The sequence below is a fragment of the Odontomachus brunneus genome, unplaced genomic scaffold (assembly GCF_010583005.1).
Source record: "Odontomachus brunneus isolate Ranch 3 - 2012 unplaced genomic scaffold, Obru_v1 Obru_scaffold_281, whole genome shotgun sequence".
NCBI classification, from domain to species: domain Eukaryota; kingdom Metazoa; phylum Arthropoda; class Insecta; order Hymenoptera; family Formicidae; genus Odontomachus; species Odontomachus brunneus.
Genome location: NW_022639731.1, coordinates 109,481 through 116,138, shown reverse-complemented (window position 1 = coordinate 116,138; position 6,658 = coordinate 109,481). Strand labels below are relative to the sequence as shown.

The 6,658-nt window shown below is 36.8% G+C and overlaps 1 protein-coding gene across 4 annotated transcripts in view; it reads right to left on the bottom strand.

The window, feature by feature from the left end:
* The window catches only part of LOC116853149 (growth arrest-specific protein 2-like), a 140,373-nt gene extending 133,901 nt beyond the window's left edge, over positions 1-6,472 (bottom strand). For 2 of the 4 annotated variants that reach the window (XR_004379913.1, XM_032834049.1), the window contains exon 1: positions 6,159-6,470. The gene's annotated coding sequence lies outside the window, so the exon portion shown is untranslated. Of the gene's footprint in view, positions 1-5,275; positions 6,111-6,158 lie in introns of those variants that run through there. The other 2 variants (XM_032834051.1, XM_032834050.1) reach the window with 2 other exon arrangements.
* Between the last annotated feature and the right edge of the window lie 186 nt (positions 6,473-6,658).

Here is a 6,658-nt window from a genome sequence, read left to right as displayed (position 1 = left end):
TATATATATATATATATAGGTACATACATACATACACATACACGACGCACACGCCATATATATATATATATATTCGCTGTCAACGAAGTAAAGACCGCTTACATTACGATTTATTCGCATAATTATATTACACACCAGCATAAATTGCAAATTGAGTGTTATCGAGCGAAACGACAAGATATTTTACACTTTGATCATTGCAACAACAAATTACAGTTGTTTTCTCCATTTGCAAGCGTAGTCGCGCGACTACACACTAACTCGAGGAAGCACGCATATTTTTAGAGGCACGACTCGACGGGATCCCTTTCGACGCGTGCCGCGAGCGGCAATTCACAGAGGATTAAAAGAAACGACTCCCGAGGCGCGGTAATGCACCGTTAGCGGTAATAAGATTGAGGTAATAAGTTACCGTTTTGGAGCGTGACCATCGCGCGTAGGAGTGTTTGTACATACACACGTCGCAATGCATGACGTTCCAGCCTGCGAAACCGCGCCGCGTGGCGCAGCACCTGGAGCAGACGCGTGCAGTGCGATGCACCAGGAATTCTCGTGCCGGCCGCGACGGGAAACGAAATTCCGTGCTACGCTACACGCCGTCGGCGCGAAAGTTTGCGGATTAACATAAGTCGTCGCGATAGCGGGAAGTCATCGGCGCCTTGCATTTCCGGCGAGAGAAAGCACGGAGAAGACGCGCTCTTGTTTTCGCGCGTCCAGTTCTCCTCCACGAGCGACGGTGACGGCGACGGCGACGGCGATGCGTAGCCATACACAAGGTGGATAATATGTACGGCGAGCTCAGCGCGATACCACGACGATCGAAAATTCTCACGGTCTCTTATGATCGCGCTTATCGCAACGTCGTTGCTCCGATCACGATTAGGTGGAACCCCGATAGCGATGTAATCAATCGGTATAGCCGGCCTGATGTGTAATAAGACAATAATTTCGACTTTGGTATACTGAAGAGAGATATTGGAAATATCATATCGAAATATGAGATATCGACACTCTCGTATATCATTGAAGTATCGTTAATAAGAGTCCCGGCCTAACTGCCGTCACGACAAGACGTGTTCGAACAAGTTCGGACTTTGTGATTTTTTTGGAACATGCCTTGGAATTTTCCAAGACTTTACTCTCGAAATATATCATTAATCGGAAAAATGGCATTGGGGCATAACTCTTAGAGAGGCCTGGAGCCAAATATTGAAGTTGAAGTATCGTTAATATGGCATTTCTGATAAAGTTGTTAACGAAGCCGTAAAAGGTAATAAGAAGCACCGCGTAGTTTAGAATAAATGGAATGTAAATGCGTTCCTAATGCAAATGCAGACGAGAGTAACATCACGAAGAATTCAGCTCAAAAAGTTCCAAAAGAGCTTCTATCGCAAAAACAGATCGCGACGTAGATAAAACAGACAGCTAGTGGCGCAGCGCGATTCATTAAAAAGGTTTTAAGGCTCCTGGGGAGTCGCATCATCCATCTCTTTTTAATGACGTCAGAAGCGAGAAAACGCATGCTAAAAATTCCTGCAAAATACGTCGAGATAAGCAGATATATTCACAAAACGACATTTGCGATCGATTAAGTACACCTCTAAAATACTCCGTACACTTTCCTTTTGTTCTAACAATCAACAGATAATTATAAAATAAATGTGACGTGCAATCGTCTTTTCTAACCTAATTTCCTCATTATCTTGTCATATTAATTTTCCGATTATCTATTGATTTTTAGAACAAAAGGAAAGTGTACGGAGTATTTTAGAGGTGTACTTAATTGATCGCAAATGTCGTTTTGTGGATATATCTGTTTATCTCGACGTATTTTGCAGGAATTTTTAGCATGCGTTTTCTCGCTTCTGACGTCATTAAAAAGAGATGGATGATGCGACTCCCCAGGAGCCTTTTACCAAGTACAAGATAAACCTATAATATACACGACACAAAAGTTTATTAAACTAATAATACGTAACAGGAATTTCAATAATTTTTACCGTATCATTTACGAGATATTGAATTGTAAATTTATATTGTACTAACATATGTGTAGAGAAGCTTTGCAATATAAAAAATTTCTTCTAATTTAACATATTTGTATATAAGACAGAAGTTTAAAATCTATCGTAATAATAAAATGAATATTTAAGCATATTTCAGTAATATACGACGTAAATTTACCGTCAAATTGAAGAGAAATTTAAATCTTTCACAATGAGAATATTTCTTAGATCAATAATATATGAAAGAAAACATCGCATGCATAAGTTACTCGCAAAATCGGAAATAACATCTTATATATCACACGTTTATATATTCATTCATATATTTATTATTCATTTTAACATAATATATATGCAAATTTAATTCAAATTAAATGAAACTGATCGTTTATCATATAATAACGAGTTCATTTTATATTCATATTTCTTACAGTTGATACTGCCGTCAAATAAGAGTCTTACAACTTCTATTTCGTCAATTTTGATGTATTTAAAAAGGTTGTAAGGCTTAGGGCCGGTTTTTCCAACCTCTTGCTAAGCTAACTAACAGTTAACTCATACGTCTGTCTTTGTTTCTTCTTTAAATTAGATAGAAACAGACATAAGATTTAACTGTTAGTTAGCTTAGCAAGAGGTTGGATAAACCGACTCTTAGTGTCGTGTATTTTCAATGACACAAAAAGACCACTCATAAACTTCCTATTTATTGAACAAATTTATATTTCTATACGTTTATTTTATTATATAAGTAATAAATGTTAATTTGAGATAAAGTTGAAATATATATAAAATATTAAAAAATACAAAAATATTTTTTTTTCTTATTAATGCTTCATTTATGCATAAATCAATCTAAGAGAGATACGCAAATAATAGAAAGAAATAAATTAATTTAATGTTTAAATATATGTATATGTATCTCGAGTATTCTTATAAATTATAAAATTTTTACTGCTATATTTTCTCAAGGTAAAACGATCAATAATTCTGAAATTTATGTATAATATTCGTATATATTAGGATCCGTTTATTATTTATCCATATCTTTAATGTGACAATAGTAGTTTTTCATAAAAATCCCAGATATAGTTTAGAAGATATTGAAAATAGAAATAAAAAAATAGCACGCTAAACTCAATTAATATTTATAAAAAGTGTCAACTTTAATCAATTTTATAATCAATCCTTGAATAATCAATCTTTTTCTAATTGCACGAGTAGTTAGATAATATTAGAGCAGTTACATATTTCAATATTGTATGTAGTTTCAATTTTTAACAAAAATTCTTACTACCATTTCATTTCATTACTTTTATTACAAAATTATATTTTATAATCATTTTTAAAGGATTTTATTAACAAAATACTATTTGACTAGAACGTTAAAATCTCCTAAAATGCACGTTAAAGTCCACATGATACATCTTCCGGAGTGCGGTTTTAAAATTGTACATACAAATGAATGCATCTGGCACGATTCGCGCTTTCGGTATTATCGCCTCGATATCACCAGACATCGCACTTCGTAATATTATTACCACTTTTACGGGAGATAATGACTGTGCTTAATGTACGCGCGCTTTAACGGATTCGTGGCAACAAGCAACTCGCGCAGCAAATAAGGAAACGCAGTACGAGAAGAATCTTACGCCCGTTGATAAGCAATCGGAAAGACAAACTTCTCTTTCAAGAATTTGGACGAATTTTTTTCTGCAAACTGTTCTTTAGCAACAAAACAAACAAGTATTCCGCGAAGTGAAGGTAGAATTAATTTTCTATCTTAATTTTGAAGTTAATTACTTAAACTTGGAACTTTCGACTACCTGATTTATCGATGACAGTTGCGATCGCTTCTTCAAGTATTATCTTCGCTTTAAAATGCCCAATTTATAAGGAACAACAAGGTCGTACGCTTTAACGACAAATTTAATCGTGACGAAGACGACGAATAAAAGTCGTAACGCATGGACACACAAGATACAATAGCAGATACACTCGCTTGTACGGATAATGAGGTTCGTACAGGCAGGCCGTTGCCCGACGCCTTAGAAATTCTTTAATGACTTCATGTCGCAGTGTGCGCACACCAAGATATGTCATTTAAGCTTCATTCTGTGAGAGATTGCGCCAGAGTGTCGTGAGAAAGAGGAAAAGAGAGAGAATTATAAGTCTACTCTAAAAAGAGACGATCCGTAGGAAAAGACTGCTCATAAAACTTTCATTGCTATCTCGAGAATTAACAAGGATCTTAAAAGTACACAAACTATTCCAAGACTCATATTTTCCACCTGCATTATGATATCCAAATTAAAAAAGAAAACTATTAATAACGAAATAAAAATTAAGAAACGATAATTAGAAAAAACAAACCGATCGATTAGGAAAAACACTCCGATCGTAATTGTAAGAAAAAAAGATATAGATGACAGAAATTATAGACTTGAAAAAAACGTAATAATATTTCGGTAAACCTATACGTGTTTTTTAACTGTGGACTTCGCATAATAGTGCATTTAGTACACACGTAACAGAATATCACTTCTACTTCTATTATACGACTGATAAACTGACAACAGAAAATAATAAACGTCATATACGGAGTAATTAGCTTTCCAGAGAAACACATATGGCCATAAAACAAGATACATATTCGTCGAGCCTCAATAAAGCATATTGAGTTGCGTTTTCTCAAACAAATGATAAAGTCATGCTAAACAGATTGCAGCTTTCGCTCGGATGCATTATCAAGGTAAAAGAAATATAAAAAGAAAGATATTGGTATTACATGTTATTATCGTATAAAATATCACATACATCAATATATCATAGTATATCCAAAATAATTAACAATTATATAATTAACTATTAAATAATAAACGGTTCACAGATTCTCTGAATATGCGAGTCATATTACGATAGTTATTCTTACTTATTATTGCCTACGAAAGATTACTACTTATAAATGGCATTTTCTTTACATAATAAAATAAATTATTTCAAATAAATAACCTCAAAATGTATCATTCTGTGTGTGTCATTCGATACATAGAATAGCTTTGCGCGTGCAGAAGTTTGCACATAATAATCACAAAAAGAAATATTAACCAATAAGAAAATATTCTTTTAGAAATAGACAAAACATACTCTCTCTCTCTCCCTCCCTCTCTCTCACTCACTCACTCACTCACTCACTTTTCCTTCTTCCTCTGTTATCTTCTTCTTCGCTATATTTTAAAGTCTCACGTATCCCAAATCTCAGAGACGCTTACCTGAGAAACGTTCATGCGGAACATAGCTTGTCAATAACGTTTAGTCCTCTGATAATTTCGCCGCGAATCTACCGATCCGAGAATTCAAGATTTCTCACTAGACAATCAGACACCTCGTGTTCCAACTGGTAACCCACCGTACCCACCGATCATTCGATCACGACTGCAGCCCTTGGGTGCCGTCACTCCGACAGAAAGAAAGAGAGAGTACGCGCGAGGGAGAGGGAGACAGCGTCGGCAGATCCTGCCCCTACCACATCGTGCTCACGCGAACAACTCTGACAGCCGCTATTGTACGCACGACTCTCGCACGGAGACCCATGCCGTGCGGAACAGGACGAGACGGGGCAGCTGGGGATGCTCAAACGGACTCTTAAATGGAGCCTTGAGTAAAAAGATCAGTCTCTCCAAACCCCATTATGTGCTCACGTTTGTAGTGTTGGCGATACTGGGAAATATCGATAAATTTACTTATTGAAAAATTTTATTAGGTACACCTAGTTGTCTCCTATATTGTGAGATTGGCAATTATTGGAAATCTTGCGCTAATGACTAAAAGTCTGATTTTAAGAGATATTTAAGATATTAAAGGGTCTGCCTTCTTTCTTTCGTTCGATATCGAACACTACAGTAGGCCTATACTATTACAGTAGGTCTATAACTTTTGTAATGACAGTATTGTTATCGTTACGCTGTCGTCGTATAAGTATAATATACAAAAGTTACGTAACAACATACTATATACTAATGATATTGTCGTTTAGAAGTTACAGAACAGACTTGCAAGTAACGATGCTGTCGGATATTTCCATATAGACTTCGCAGACATTGTCACAAGATTGTTGATTGATGCTATACTGAAGAAAAATGTGCAATTACTCACATTACAGCGAGTTCCTTTGGAAAAGTAAAAGAATCATGGTCCTGGATAACGACACGAGTATATCAGTCAGTATTGCGAGTCTTCCGAAACTGCCAGTTCTCTCTCATCAGCAGTTATCTCGTCTCGATGTCGTTCCTCGCTGCCGCTAATCTTCCTGCGTCACTCTCTCACCGAAAAAACACCACGTGCGTGCCGCTTTCAGCACAAACTCGACAACCGACACACCGCAAATTACCTATATGCGCTTCCAGCGACGCGCATCGGAGCACTGCGTACGCGCACAAAGCGCAGACGCACCCGATGCGTGCAGCAGTCCCTTCACTCTTCATTCTCCCCGTCGACACGCAACTATGACCCCCACTCGCGCCGATTCATCCCTCTGCATTCACGGCGAGGAACCGACGCCCGACGAGTCATAGAAAGAGAGATAGATAGAGAGTAAGAGTGTGACTATAAGAGAGAGAAAGAAAGAGAGAGAGAGAGAGAGAGAGAGAGAGAAA